A 15,474-nucleotide genomic window follows, 5' to 3' on the forward strand; every position below is an offset into this window, starting at 1 on the left:
GGCTCCGCCCTGGCCTGGTTGCTTGAGGGCCCGGGCGCGAGGCTGGGAGTAGAATCTGGTTCCGTCTCTTTTTTGCGGCTGCTCCCTGACCCCTGAACTAACGCTGAAATTTGGGAGAGAGGAAAGAATTGTGTTCTAGAAAGGCCAAAGGAGGCTCCGAGATGAAGGAAACAGACGTCTGTTGACAACCGGGCAGTGACCTTAGGTGGCTGACCCTGGCTCTTCGTGGCTCCTAGGAGACTCCGGTGTTCTCGGTGTTGGATCTACTTGTTTTCTACTTGCTGCGTGCCCTCAGCGAGACACTTCCCTTCTCTGTGTATTCTCTTGTCACAGGCAATTGATCTAATGCTCTGATAGCCTCTCCAGCCCCAAGTTTGTTCATACAAACATTTCTGGAATGATCTGCGTGTGCCTGTTGCTAGGTATCAGCCGGCAACCATTTTCTCAACAAGGAAAATGGAAGCCTGTGATGGCACATGGGTCAGAAGTGACAGTTTGTGAGGGGAGCTGGATAAAACAGGCCAGGCTTGCTGTGGGCCACTGGCAGGCCTGACATTGTCTTGTGCCCTGTTATCCCAATCCCTGTGAGTGGCTGCACCCATCAGAAACGAGGTCGTTGTGTTTACTGATTGTCCCTATTGAAGGTGTTGCAATCAATAACCATTTACAAATATGTGCCCGCTATGGAGTAGAACTAGCTGAGGAGAAAAATGTGAGAAGTGAGTATAGTCAGAGTAGGACAGACACTGTAATCTGGGTGGACAAGGCAGGAATCCTGTATAAGCAGTAAATGGGACTAATGGAAGGAAATCCTTGTAAACAAAGGTGACTGGGGGCGACAATGCAGAATCTCAAAGGCAGGGAAAGAATAAGCAGTGGGGGCTCTGAGATCCCAGAGCTGTGAAGCTGCAGCGCTGAAACTGTGCTTGGAAATGACACCCAGGTGTGAGTAGGAGAATAGCAATCCTGTGAAAGGTAGCCAGGGCCAAGCTAGGGAGTTGACACCTGGGACTAGAGGGAGCAGAGATGGAAGACATTTCAGAGGGAGAATCGGCAAGATTTGAACTCTGGGAGGAAGAAAACAGGATTCCATTCCAAAGAGCTGTAATCACTGGAGGAAGTGGGGAGGAGGAGCTGGCCTGGGGCTTGCTGAGTGAGTGAATGCAGTCAGCCAGGGCTCCACTGGGCCAGGTGCAGCCCCCTCCTAGGGAACAGTAAGGAGGAAAGGTGAGGTGAACACTGGGTATGCCTTGGAGGCCTGAAAAGGCACAGAGGAAAGGATAAAGAACTTTTGTAAATCCAGGTACAAAGGAAGCTTGGTCTCATGCAAATCAGGTAGCATATCAGCCTCAGTTTCCTTCCTGGTAGACTGAGATATATATTTGTGACTAGAGAAACTCCTTTTGTGCGTGCGTGAGACATGGCTCACTGTGTAGCCCATACAGGCCATAAAGTCACTGTTCTCTTGCCTCAGCCTCCCAGTGCTGCTGTAGAAGTTGTTCATTTTAAGAGGCTTGCAAAAATAAATAAATTAAAGTAAATTAAAAATCAGAACATTACATTTCTTTGCAGGGGATTTAGCTCAGCAGTGTAAACACCTGCCTGGCAAGCACAAGATCATGAGTTCAATCCCTGGTACCAAAATAAATAAAACCCCAAAACCAGTGAGACCTGTGCATGTGTTGCTAATGAAACTAGAATGCTTGTCAAGTTCCATCATAGACACTAATCCAAACTATTAAAGTGCTAAATTCTCTCAGTCCAGAAAAAAAAATCCTCTATATCAGAATTTGGTAGGATTTTTTTGTTGTTGTTACTGTCATTGTTGCTTTTTGTTTTGGTAATAGTGATTGATCCCAGCTCTTTTAAAATTTTGAGACAGGGCTTGCCAAGTTTTGAAGGCAGGAATCAAATTTACAGTCCTTCTGTCTCAGCCTCCTGAGTGCTGAGATTTTAAATGTGTGCCACCACACCTGGCTTCAGTGTTATTCAGGAGTGTCTGAGGGATGTGTCTGGGTCACCAGAAATCTGGATCTAAAGTAATTCTCTAGCCCCTTCCCTAACCTGCATTAAATATCCCACAAAATTCTCTTAACTCCTTTGTATGATTATATTGCAGGGCAAAGGGGACTTTCCCTCCACCTATTGAAGGTTCAGTTTAATTAACCGCAGTGAAATAACCTATTAAAACTCTCCAGCATCCCTTTCATGATATATTGCAGGAGGAAAGGGAAATTTCCTTCCGCCCTATGGAAATCTGATTTAATTTGAGTTGGTGAAAATGAACTGACGATAGACAGAGTGACAGGAGAAAAGGTATCCAAAGGTACTATGTGCATGAGGGCATCACATAAAGAAAAGGGGAAGTTTTTGTTTATAGAGGAGAGAGATGGGGAGTTTAGGTGCCATAGGGAAAGTAAATTATTTCTGGAAAGAGGGATGGGGACCTTCAGAAGAAAGGTAACAGAGTTTGAGATCAAGGTGTAGTTGGATGTATGTTTGACTTTTAGGCTCTACTCTGTGATGTGAGCCTCATCTTTCTTGCTGATAAAATTGTAGGGAAGAGACTGAAAGCATTGCATTCTTTCCTTCCTTCCTTCCTTCCTCACATTCTCTTTTCTTTTCTTTCTTTCCTTCTTCCTTCCTTTCCTTTTTTTTTTTTTTTTTTTTTGAAGGATCTAGGCTTTAGGTAAAACAGGGAACTTCAGAGAAAAAACTTTTCCAACATCTACTTATTCCCAAGTACTGTTGATTTTTTTTTTCTTTTTTTTTTTCCGGAACCAGGGATTGAACTCATGACCTTGCACTTGCCAAGTAGGCACTTGCCAAATATGCCACTGAGCTAAATCCTCAGTCCCCGTACTGTTGGTTTTAAATAATCAGTATACCACGGTACCATAGTTTGGGTAACTATTCCCTAGAGTCCTTCAACATGTTCAACAAAATACTGATGACTGACTCCACTGCTGGGATTTTGGAAAAGAGAGAGTCCTGGGTAAAGGGGAAGAATGTTCTAGATGCCAGGAAGCTATACGTTCCATTAATAATGAACCTCTTATACAGTACTAGTATATGTATATGGGTAGACAAAAGCAAATCTTGTCCAAAATAACTGATAACAAAATGTTGGAACCACAAACTCTAGGATGAGACTTGTGCCTCCACAATATTAGCCCTTGTTGTCTAGTAGGCTGACCATTGTGACAATTAATAATGCATGCAGAAAATTTAAACAGAAAAGCATACAGTGAAAAAATATCCAAATTAACTAGGACAAATCTATTCTTTAAAAAAACTACCACTAATATTTGGGTATCCTTTTTTCCTCTAAAGATATGTGTGTTGTACCTGTTTATAGAGTTCTTTAACTCACTTTACAAATATTTATTGAGTACTTTGAGTGCCAGGCTTGATGTAGGTGCTGAGGATGTAACTTTTAAAAAAAAAAAATCGGTACTAGGGATCGAACTCACGACTCTGCACTTGCAAGGCAGGCGTTTATGTCACAGAGCTAGATCCCTAGCCCCAACTTTTTTTTTTTTTTTAAAGGAAACTTTTTGAAACCATCACAAACTAATAGGATAGTTTCAGCTATTGAATTTTAATTTCCTTTCCTGAGGGTAAATACTAATTTGAAGGCCTGTTACTCTGTATTTTCTATGAACATGGATTTTCTCCTTTTATTTCAAGTATAACCATCAAAATCAAGAAATTAAAGATATAAGGGTGGGGATTTAGCTCAGCGGCATAAGTGCCTGCCTTGCAAGCAGGCAGTCATGAGTTTGATCCCTGGTACCGATAAAAATGAAAAAAAGACAAAAAAAAAAAAAAATTAAAGATATAGGCCTCCACCATCTAATCCCTTTGCGTATCACACATTGTTCCTCAAGTTTTCATTATGTCAAAGTCTCCAGTTCTAAGTCACATGTAATATTTAGTTACTTTTCTCTCTGACTCCTTCAGTCTCCTCCTCTTCCTCCTCCTTTTTTTTTTAGGCAGCGCCTTATTACACAGGCTAGTCTGACCTAGAACTCTTGATGTAGCCCAGGCTGGCCTTGAACTCATGATCCTCCTGCCTTAGCCTCCCGAGTGCTGAGATTACAGGCACATGCTGCTATGCCAGATTTATTATGCTTCTTATATCTCCTTCAATCCAGAAAACATCCTCAGTCTTTTGCTTTATTTTTAAAAAATTTGCACTAGTATCTGCTAAGTCACTAAATTGCCCAGGCTTGGTGTGAACTTGTGATCTTCCTGCCTCAGCTTCCCAGAGTTCTGGGCTTGCATGTATGTGTCACCATATCTTTATCTTAGTTTTTAAAATTCTTATTTCCATGATTTTGCTACATTTTTTTTTTCTTTTGGTACTGGGGATCAAACTCATGACATCGTGTTTTCCAGGCAGGTGTTTGTGCCACTATCTCTGGCCCAATCTTGCTGCTTGTGAAGATTACAGAACAATTAATTGATAGAATATCCCTCAATTTGGACACTCAATTTGGTTTGTCTAGTGTTTCCTTGTGTTTAGATTCCAACATCTTGAGTAGGAAAATCAGACTTCCACAGGTAGTTTACTGGGTAATACATCATTTTGATTTGTTCTACTATGAATCACGTTAACTTTGACTTCTTTGTTAAGATGATGTTTAGCTGAGCTTCTCCTATGTAAAGTTATTGTTTTTTCTTTTATGGTCTCTTTGAAGCAGGGTCTCACTATGCAGTTCAGGCTGGCTTACGCTCACTTGTTTCCCAGGCTGCTCTCAAACTCCCAGCAATCCTTCTGCCTCAACCTCCTGAATGCTGGGATTATAGGTGTATGCCGCCATGCCCAGCTGTAATTCTTTTAATTTAGGAAACTAATTCTAGGCTCACAGAAAGTTGGCAAAAACTCCTGATCACCTGTATCCTTCATCAACTTCTCCAGTATTAACATCTCACCTATATATAATTTTTAAAACTTTTATTAGCATATGTTTGCAGTACATAATGATTGTACTTACTATAGGAAATTGGTACATGTACATAACATAACATTTTATGTTCCCCTCCCCACTCCTGCCACCCCTCTTTTATTTTTCCAAAATCAGATTCACTTATTTATCTTATAAGACCTTATAAAGTGATTTTTCTTTTTCCCTTTTGAGACAGGGTTTCACTATGCAGTTCAGGCTGGCTTGCTAGTTTTTTTGTTTTTTCCTTTTTTGGTACCAGGGATCGCACTCACAACGTTGCGCTTGCCAGGCAAGTGCTTACACCGATGAGCTAAACCCTTAGTGGAGGTCAGGCTGGTTTTAAACCCATTTTGTATCCCAGGCTGGCCTCTGACTCAGCTGTGCTCCTCCTGCCTCAGCCTCCTGAGCGCTGGAATTACAGGCGTGTACCACCACACCTGACTAGATTTTATAAAATTAATTATCAGGTTGAGGATTTAGCTCAGTGGCATAAATGCCTGCCTGGCAAGTGCCAGGTCATAAGTTCAATCCCTGGTATATTTAAAAAAAAAGTTAATCATATATACAGATTGTAAACAAGACTAATGGTTCAAAGAACATATAAAACATATAAGACAATTGTACTAAGTCAGGGTACACTTTTAGATGCATTGTCTGCACAGGATTACTATCCTTTTTCTCTTTTTTCCTATTATTTGTCTTTTATTTGCTTAACTATGTTATGGTTTAAATTTTTTTATTTTTTCAGTACTGGGAATTGAACTGTTACTAAGCTACATCATATTCCTTTTTTTTTTTTTTTGTAAGACAAAGTCTCATTAAGTTTCCTGGGCTAATCTTGAATTTGTAGTCCTCCTGGCTCAGCCTCTCAAATAGTTGGAAATGCCATCATACTTCACCTCCCCAAATATTTATAAGGCTGTGTAAATATCTTATTCTTCAGTAAATACTCTATTTGTTTATTTCTAGGCTTGACTTTCTGTATTATTCACTGAACTAAGTGTATTAGTATCATTATTTCTTCTTTTTTTTTTTTTTTTTTTTTTTTTTTTTTTTGGTACCAGGGATTGAACTCATGACCTTACACTTGCCAGGCAAGTGCTTATGCTGCTGAGCTAAATCCCTGGCCCTAGTATCAGTATTTCTTTCAATTTTCAAATAGTCCCATTTCTGCCTGTAGAAGCCCTTTAAACTGGCTTCTGCATCCTTTGGACAAATCTTCATCTGACTTTGAGTTTTTCTCTGATTTCTGGTAAAATATATTCCAGGTTTATTTTGTATTTTTTCTGTCCCAACCCTGGGATAAATCATTTCCCTAAGGCTCACTCCTGCTGCAAGGAAATAGGTACCTAACACATCAAGATATCTTAGTGCTTCGTGTATTCATTATTAATCCTTTTAGGCTCTTACAGTAGCTACTCTTGGGAATACACACTCACAATCCCCCTCCTATTTATATCTATATATACTTGTGTGTGTGTGTGTGTCCATCCATCCATCTTGAAATCCATGAATTCACTCCAATATCTCCAATAGCAATCCATCACTATAGGGCTTATTCTAATTTTCTCTCCTTTCATATTTCACTTTCTCTAACAGTGATGTTTCCTTTGCTCCCTTGTTTGATCAGTCCCTCATATGTAACCACCTTTTGTCTACTTCGACCCCAATCCAATACCCTCTTCAACCAAGTCAAGCCCTGAAAGCTGTGCCGGGCCATGCTCTGCACTCTCTACCCATCAGGACACCATCTTTACTCTTCTCAGGCTCCAACACCATGGGGATATGGTTTTGAGTAAGAGACATATTCCTTACATTTAAGGAGTATTTAGTTTAGTAGTGGAGGAGGAGGGATAAAGAAATGGAACATCGGGTAATTATAAGAGCAATGATAAAACAGTATGATGTCATAAGATATTCTGCCGGTTGGGTGGTGGGTTTACTGTTCTCTCTCCTTTCTACCCTTCTTGGGCCTGCTCTGTGCTTCTACAAGATGCGTCACCTTGACTGCTCTGTTGCCAACTTTCTGGTCAACCATGGGCAGTCACCAGCAACAGATTGGTTGGTGGGCGAAAGGAGAGAAATAAGGGCTTTATTTGCTCTCTCCCTGATTCGGGATGTGTTTTGTGACCGTGGTCCCTCTTCCAGCCTCTAGAAATTCCATGTCTTCCCTTTGTTCCTTCAAGCTTCCCACTCCGCCTCACCTCTGCTCACTCCAATTTTTTTTTTTTTGTACTAGGAATTGAACTCAGGACCTCGTGCTTGCCAGGTAGACGCTGTGCCACTGAGCTATATCCCTGGCCCTTCACCCCAGTGTTTTTGTTTCTCTCAGCCCTTCCTAAGCTATTGAGGAGCTTGTGAAAGTGTCTTGAACCATCTGATGATTTTGTTTCAGGAAAAGGACTTTTTGAGGAAATTACTTTTTTTTGTTGAAACAACTTTTTGTGATGTTTCCAAGTAAATGCATTCTTATATAGTATATCCAGAGAACACTGATTTTCAGAAGCACAGTCTGATTAGTTTTTTTTTTTTTTTTTTTTTGGTCCTTTTGAGACAAGGTCTCTCTATGCAGTTAGGCTGGCCTTGAGCTCACTTCGTAGCCCAGGCTGGTCTCGAACTCCAAACAATCCTCCTGCCTCAGCCTCCCGAGTGCTGGGATTGCCATCATACCTGACTCACAGTCTGAGTAGTTTAAAAGGATTGGTTAATGGTAGCATATTTGTTTGGGATGTGTAAGGCCCAGCATTCAGTCCCCAGCACTGCAAAAAACAAAAGTACATGTGTGATGAGTGGGCAAGTGCTTTCTTGTCCTGCCCTGGCCGGAGGACTAAGTATCTTGAGTTGTGCTTTAAAGGCAGCCATGTGTACTTCATTGTGACTGTATCTCCCTGGGCACATAGATGAACCAAGTAATGTCAGTTTTGACTTCTTTATGAGACAAAAATGTGTTTCCTTTTTTGGGCTTTATCCTTGCTGTGATTCCTTGCCATGAGAGTATGTGTGTGTACGTGTGTGTGTGTGTGTGTGTGTGTCTGTGTCTGTGTCTGTGTGTCTGTGTCTGTGTCTGTCTATCTGTCTGTCTGAGTTATCAGTAATCAATGAGGTGCTTTCTTGCTTAGGCAACTAAGCCACTGCAGAGTTATTGGCCAAAATTTTGCTTCCACTTGGCCAACTTTTCAAATAATTACTCAAACTTTCCTGCCTCTCTTATACATGCCCAAGCGTAGTCCTTCTGAGAATGGTCCAAATTAGAGAATGAGAGGAGCTCACAGGAAGAAAGCCTCACTAGGGCTTCCACCAGCCTCATTCGTTTCCTCAGCAAGATGGAACAGTTGAGATGTGTGCACGGTCTCTGGGACTGACTTTATCGGTGTCAACAGCCTTATAAACATAAAAAGCAATTGACAGAGAGAAGAGGAGGTGGAAATCCCTGCAGAACAAGAGTAGGGGGAAAATGGAGGGAAGTAATTATCCTAAGTCTCAGTGCTTGCCTGGTTTCCTCTGTGTTTGAATTTCTGTTTTATGATGATAGGAGGATTGCCTGAAGGGGGCATGAGGAAGAGAGAGGGGAAGAATTTGGGTCGGTTGAGCCATGGGAAAGTACAGATGCTGAACAGAATTCATCAAGAAACTGTTATGCGTGTGCCTGAGGAGGGGGCTTAAAATATCTGATGGGGCCAAGCATGGTGATGCACACTTACAGGCCTAGGTGCTCAGAAGATGAAAGCGGGATGATCCGAAGGTCAAGGCCAGCCTGGGCAATTTAGTGAGAAAATAAAAAGGGCTGGGGATATGGCCAGTTGCAGGGCAGCCTGGGTTTAATTCCTAGTAGTGGAAAAAAGTCAGGTTAGCAATGTTCCTAGCTCCGGGAGGGGATGTGCTTTCTGTTGTGTTTTCTAAGCTCACATACATCAAATCAAGTAAACCAAGAAGGCTAAACTAAAGAACCTCTTCAGTCTTAAACTGTGGCCCTCTTCTGTACACCATCTCTCAGGAGAATCAATACTAGCAGGCTACCTGCTTTCACAAAATTGATTTCTTCCCTTTTGAATTTCTTTTTGACTATTACGGACTCAGGAAGGTAATTTGAGGCACTGTGATTCCTCTTTCCAGATTAGAGAAGTATTAAACTATAGACAAACAGGACCATATCTGCTATTTGGAAGTCTGTTGTATACTGGATTGAAGACACTTTAAAATTATTGTTTATTATTGTTAACAGTCACCCAAAATACAGCCTTGTGGTTGAGCCAGTACAATGGAGCCTCCATTCCACTTCCTTTACTCACTTTCTCATTGCTGGGACTCCATACCTTACACTAACAAATGAAAAGAGAGGTTTACAGTATTTTAGCTCACGTTCCAATCTACAATTTTCTGGTTGTGAGGCAGGTTGGCATGTTAGAGGTGGTGGAGGAACAACTGCTCTCTTCATGGTGGAAAGAAGCAGAGAGAGACATGGGCAGAGCCAGAAAGGGAGAGATACCCTTCCAGGTCATGCCCGCAGTGACCCACCTCTTCTGACCAGTAGTGCCCCCATAATCCAGTCATCCTCCACAAGCCCATCTCTGAGTGCCTGAGGCTTTGAGAGCATATCTAGATAAGACCATCACATGCTTCTCTACAGTTTGTTTGGCTGTGGTGCTCAGGCATGTTATTTGAGCTCTTTGATCCTTACTTTTCCCAACTCAAAGTATCCACCTCTGTGTAAGGACTAAATACCCATGGATCGTGCAATGCACTTGGAACAGTGCCTGGCCTGTGGTGAGCGTTAGAGAATTCCCTGAAATGGAATCCAAAAGGTTGCGTGATATCTTTTCTTCACAGGCTTTGTGGGAATTCTAGCACCTTAGCTATGCCTTCTTGAGAAAAAGCTGGGAAAGAGAAGGAGAATCGCAGAGGGAAGGTTTCAGGGTACCTGCTTCCCCATTCTGAAACAGTGTAATTTCTCTCCTTCTATGAAGAAGAAACCCCTACAGACAAGGCTAAAGAAGGCTGAGATTGAACCAGAGTGTGTTTCTGCTGCAGACGGTTCAGCCACCTCACCTAACAGTGGAGGCTTCAGCAAAAATAAGCTTCTTTTTCTAGAAATGATGTCTACACATTGCACCTCTGTGGACAGTGTCTAATGGTAAAGTTGGTTCATTTTCTGGAACCAAATAAACATTTGTTCCCACTGGGCCCACAGTGCTAGTGCCACTGTTAATGAGCTGCAGTATTGCCCACTGCTGCAGGAGTCATTAGGGAACCCCTAATCGAGTTCTGTTTATTGCCAGGGGAGGCGACAGAGGCAGAGAAAGCACAGCTGGGGCTCCCAGCCCCCAGCAGATCGCACAGTGCAGGCAGCCAGAGCAATCACTCTCAGCCTTGTGAAGTCAGGACATAAATTCCAAGAGGAATAAAGCTGAGTGAGATAAAGGATTTATCTATGAGTCTCTGCCTTAAGAGTCATTTTTTAGGTTTCTGGAAGTTTGAATAAGTTAAAGGTAATTTGGTTGTGTGGTTTAACGCACACTCCCTAAGAGGATAGTAATTTAAGCAATGCCTTATTTAGGAAAAAGCTAAGCTCTGAGCTGGTTTCCTTGTCAGAGAGGGTACTCTTGGTTGCTCAGTAAATATGTATTATAGATGCTGTGGATCACCATGTTGAGCCGTTAAGGATGTCATCAGAATAAATAGGATACATCACACAGCACATCACGCATGGAATGTACGTTGTGACAAAATCCATCGGCCCCTTCCCTATAAGACCATGTAGGCCTGCAAACACACTGAGATTGTGCACAGCCAGTGAGTTGTCAGAGAACAGTGGATTTATATAGAACATGAGATTGCTACAGAAACACTACCTTGCTTAAGGCAGGCTAGACTATCAAAAAACATCTGTAGGAACTGGCTTCAGATGAAGTTCTTTCTGGTTCAATATACTTGTTTTCATTTTCTAGGACTGTTAAACTAACACAGATTGGGTGGCTTTAAATAACAGAAATTTATTTTCTCACAGTTCAGGAGGTTGGAAGTCCAAGATGAAATGGTTGGCAGGTTTGGTTTCTTCTGAGACCTTGGTCTCTAGCTACCTGAAAATGGCCTTTCCACTGTACACAACATCCCCGGTGTCTTTCTTTGTGTTTGAATTTCATTGTAGTGACAAAAATTAAATTGGATTGGTGCCCACTTTAATGATCTCCTTTTAACTTAGTCAACTCTTTTTTTTTGTCTTTTTCCTTTTTTATCGGTACTGGGGATCGAACTCACAACTGTCTGCTTGCAAGGCAGGCGCTTATGCTGCTGAGCTAAATCCCCAGCCCCACTTAGTCAACTCTTTAAAGGTTCTAGATGCAAATTTGCTCATATTCTGAAGTGCAAGGGTTAGGGCTTCCTTGTATTTCAGGGGGACATGATTTAGCCCATACCATGATCCAATAAGTAAGTACATGGATGATCAAAAATACAGTGAATATTTAAATTTAAAAATTATTACAGTAGAAGACACATTGCCACTAATTCTCCTCAAAATTCTCAAAACACTCGCCCTAGCTTTGAACACACTTACCCCTGCTTCTTCCCAAAGCATCTTACTGTGATAAGTAATGAGTGCCCTTGGGTGGGATGTAGTGAGAACACAGTGTCACACTTGCAGGATTCCTGCCCAAAACATATAACCTGCGTGTAATCCTGAGGAAATAGCACACAGCCCACAAGTGGCATTCTACAAAATGACTGTCCTGTAAAATATGAACTTTGAGAGACTATTCCAGATTGAGGGAAGCTAAAATGTTATAAAATTTAATGCAACATGTTTGTCGGAATTGGATCTTTTTGGGGTTTTAGAGGACATTGGAATGATTTGCCAGACTTGACTTGGTCTCTAGATTTAGTGGGTTTATTTTGTATTTTGGTTGTAGAGAATGTCTTTATAAGAATGGTACACTGTGATGGTAAATGCCTATAATTCTGTAATTCTGTCTCTCAACAAAGTATTAAATGGGGCTCTGGGTTCAAGACCCAGTACTAAAACAAAACAAGCCATGATACAAAAGAACAAAACAAGCCGGGCATGGTAGCTCATGCCTGTAATCCCAGCACTCGGAGGCTGAGGTGGGAGGATTCTTGCGAGTTGAGACCAGCCTGGGCTACAAAGTGAGCTCAAGGCCAGCCTGAACTGCATAGCGAGATCCTGTCTCAAAAAAAGACAAAAAAAAAGAAGAAGAAGAAGAAGAACAAAACAAAACAAAACCAACAACAAAAAACCCCCCAAAACTCGAAGATCCAAAAGCAAATAACCCCTCCTAAGCTAAGATCATATTGTGTACTAAAGTGTTTAAATATAATGGTTCACGAAAACAAGGAATTTTTTTGCTACTCATGCAAATATCTTTAAATTTAAAATTATTTCAAATTTATAAGCTTATTTAGATAAGAAAAATGAATATAAAACAAATATATTTTATTGGACAAACAAAAACAGAGTTCATTACCAGAAAACCTACTAAAGGAAATTCTAAAGCTTTTTTTTCTTTTTTTTTTTCTGGTACTGGGGATCAAATTTTTGACCTTGTGCTTGCCAGTAAAGCTTTTTTTTTCCCTGGGTAGTATGCAAATGATCTCAGATGGAAGACGAGATAAATAAAGGAATAAAGAATAGAAAAAGTGGGGCTGGGGATTTAGCTCAGCCGCATAAGTGCCTGCCTTGCAAGCAGGCAGTCGTGAGTTCGACCCTTGTACCGAAAAAGACAAAAAAAAAAAAAAAAAAAAAAAAAAAGGGTAAATAAATGGATAATACAGAAGAATATTGACTGTAGAGTTTTAAAATAAAATACATAATAATAATAACATGTAAGGGGGAGAAGAATGAAGGAGGTTAAATGTTCTAAAATTTTCTTACATTTTCTGGAAAGATAGATACATTTCTGCCATTCAATTTTGACAATTCAAAGATGGATATTGTAGTTTTAATGTACATACTAAAAATAGGAAAAGGATAACTTTAAGAGGGTAAAAAAAGATAAGAAATGCTCAATTGATCAATAGGAAGGCAAAAAGAAGAGGAAAAGAACATCAGACATGAAATGAGTAGAAAGCATATACTAGATTTTAATCCAAATATCAGAATTTATATTAATTACATATAAACTAAGCACTATGGTTAAGAGACAAAGGCTAGTAACTGGGGATTTAGCTCAGTGGCATAGGTGCCTGCCTTGCAAGCAGGCAGTTGTGAGTTTGATCCCCGGTGCCAATAAAAAGGAAAAAGACCAAAAAAAAGTAAGGAAGAGACAAAGACTATCAGACTGGATAAAAAAAAAAATCAAACCATAAGCCGAGCATGGTGGTACATGCCTGTTATGCCAGCACTCAGAAGGCTGAGGCAGGAGGGTCACCCTGAGTTTGAGGCTAGCCTGAACTACAGAGTGAGACCCTGTCACAAACAAATGACCGCCCTCAACAAAAAAAAGAAACCCAAAACCACAAGTAAACCTTACTATCTGGTGTTTAAAAGAGACACATCTAAAACAAGATATAAACGGGAGGGTAAAAGGAGAACTAATAAGGAAAAACATTTGTGAATATGTTAGTATTAGACAACATAGGCTTTAAGACAAAAAACATTAACTAGAAATAAAATAGACATGTAATAATGATTACAGGTTCAGTCTACAAGGATAGTACAATAAATCTACATTTGAATGCACCTGAAACTTATGGCTGAAAATACATAAACCAGTAAGTGACAGAAATACAGAGAGAAACTGGCAAATCTATAACAATGGCATATATTTCTCAGTAAGTGATTGGGTCAGGTTGACAAAATCCAGTAAACACGTGAAGCATTTGCATAGCAGCTGATTAATTTAATGAGCACATTGATATGTAAAATGTTACATCCAGTTATTATAGAATACATATTTTCTTCAAGTCCAAATAATATTTACAAAACTTGATTATATACTGTTATGTAAAACAATTTTCAACAAATTTCAAATGATTGAAATCACAGAGCATGTGTTTTATGGTCACAATACAATTATGCCAGAAATCAGTAATAAGGTGATTACTAGAAAATAAACCCTGTTGGTTTAGTTATGTTGTGCTGCAAACAGCTCACCTCAGACTCTCCTTGCTTGACAATTTACATTTATTTCTGACTCCTGTTAGTGTAACTTTTGCAGCTCTGCTCCCTGCTGTGGATTTGCTGCAGGTCTGCTTTCTGTTTTGGAGAGGGGAGCCAGATGGAAGGAAGAACCACCTGTGAAAGTGCCTTTCTCATGGCAGAAGGCAGAGGAGCACAAAAGGCCTCAGCAAACCACACAATAAAGTTAAAATGTGCTGGAGATTTAGTTCAGTGGCACAAGTGCTTGCCTGACAAGTGCGAGGTTGTGAGTTTGATTTGCGGTACCAAAAATCAAACAAACAAACAAAAAACACCTTAAAACTCAGCTGCATACATCTGTTCATGGGCCATTGTCCCAAATGATCAAGTCCAAAGTCAATGGGGGTAGGTCATATATAATCCTATGATGGATTAAGAGGAAGTAAATACATGAGAAAAATAACATAAATTATGAATTAAATTAAGAAATATGTTTCTAACGCCAGGTTGGTGACACATGCCTGTAATCCCAGCACTTGGGAGCCTGAGGCAGAAGGATTGCAGGGTTAGAGGCCAGTCTGGGCTACGTAGTAAACTGAAGTTCAGGCTGAACTACACATACCCCCCCCCCCACACACATACCCCAAACAAGCAATAAGAAAAAAAATATGCTTCTGAATAACCTGTGGATCAAGGAAGCAATCGCAATGAAATTAGAAAAACTCTGAATTAATAATTTAAAAACTCAACATGCTAAAGCCCTGGATGCAACTAAAGCAATTGTTAAGGGAAATTCCATACTTAACCACATCTGATGAAAGTGAAGAATGAGTGATTACTGGGCTAAACATCATTTAATGAAGAGAGAAAGCCAGCCATGCTAAGGTGGTTGTCTCCCAGGAGGGCCCCTGGATGGCTGGGGATACAGTAGCAGAAGGGAGGATTCTTTTTCACTGTATTTTCTTTTTGGGACCAGTGCTGAGGATTCGACCCAGGCCCTGCACAGGGTAGGCAAGTGCTGTATCATGCCATGCCCCTGTTTCTAATATTTCTACCTTTAAAATTTCATGTCACCATACTCTTATAATTTATTTTTAGGAAAGCACAGATTTGGCTTATAATATATCTATTTTTGCTATATGTTTGTTTTGAGAGGCTTAAAAGTAAAAAGAGAAAGAACAAAGATAGACTAAAACAGACTGGTTAATGAGAATAGTAGAAAAAGAAAAAGATGACAAGAATTTTGAGAGACTTCATTGTGTAACTCTATGACAGAAAATCTGGAGTTTTAGAGAAAATGGATCATTCCTATCAAAATATAAACCATCAAATTTGACCCAAGAAGAAATTAAAAATGAGAAAAATTACTTACCAGGAAAAAAAATTGGATAAATGCTTTAAAATCTATCCTTAAAAAGGGACCCAGGGGCT

General features: G+C 40.3%; 1 protein-coding gene across 1 annotated transcript in view; it reads left to right on the forward strand.

Moving 5' to 3' along the window:
• Dpf3 (double PHD fingers 3) overlaps positions 1–15,474 on the forward strand; it is a 287,741-nt gene that overhangs the window by 266 nt on the left and 272,001 nt on the right. The window lies entirely within an intron of this gene.

Source organism: Cavia porcellus, unplaced genomic scaffold (genome assembly GCF_034190915.1).
Source record: "Cavia porcellus strain 051 isolate PalLab524CR breed Dunkin Hartley unplaced genomic scaffold, mCavPor4.1 scaffold_31, whole genome shotgun sequence".
Classification (NCBI taxonomy): Eukaryota; Metazoa; Chordata; class Mammalia; order Rodentia; family Caviidae; genus Cavia; species Cavia porcellus.